Source organism: Mobula birostris, chromosome 7 (genome assembly GCF_030028105.1).
Source record: "Mobula birostris isolate sMobBir1 chromosome 7, sMobBir1.hap1, whole genome shotgun sequence".
Classification (NCBI taxonomy): domain Eukaryota; kingdom Metazoa; phylum Chordata; class Chondrichthyes; order Myliobatiformes; family Myliobatidae; genus Mobula; species Mobula birostris.
The window spans coordinates 18,860,707-18,861,008 of NC_092376.1; positions in this window are offsets into that span (position 1 = coordinate 18,860,707).

Consider the following 302-nt stretch of genomic DNA (forward strand, 5'->3'; position numbering starts at 1 on the left):
CATTTGGAAAATAGTGGCTGGAGTCGATATGAACTGGATCAAATGAGAGGGAAAAAAGTGTAGTGCAGCTGTTAGGAAACAAAGCTCTGAACAAATGGCAGCTACATTCATATTTCCCTTAATCAGATCGAAGCAATCAGCTTGAAAAATTTTCCCATATGTTTGAGAGCAACTAGGGTTATTGCAAGGACACAGGCCACTACAAGGTTACAAAGTCTGGCTACAATTAAACACTCAGAGGAGAAATTGTGATGATGCTTCAGGGAGCTCATTCATTTCAGTCAAAAATAATTATACAGCCA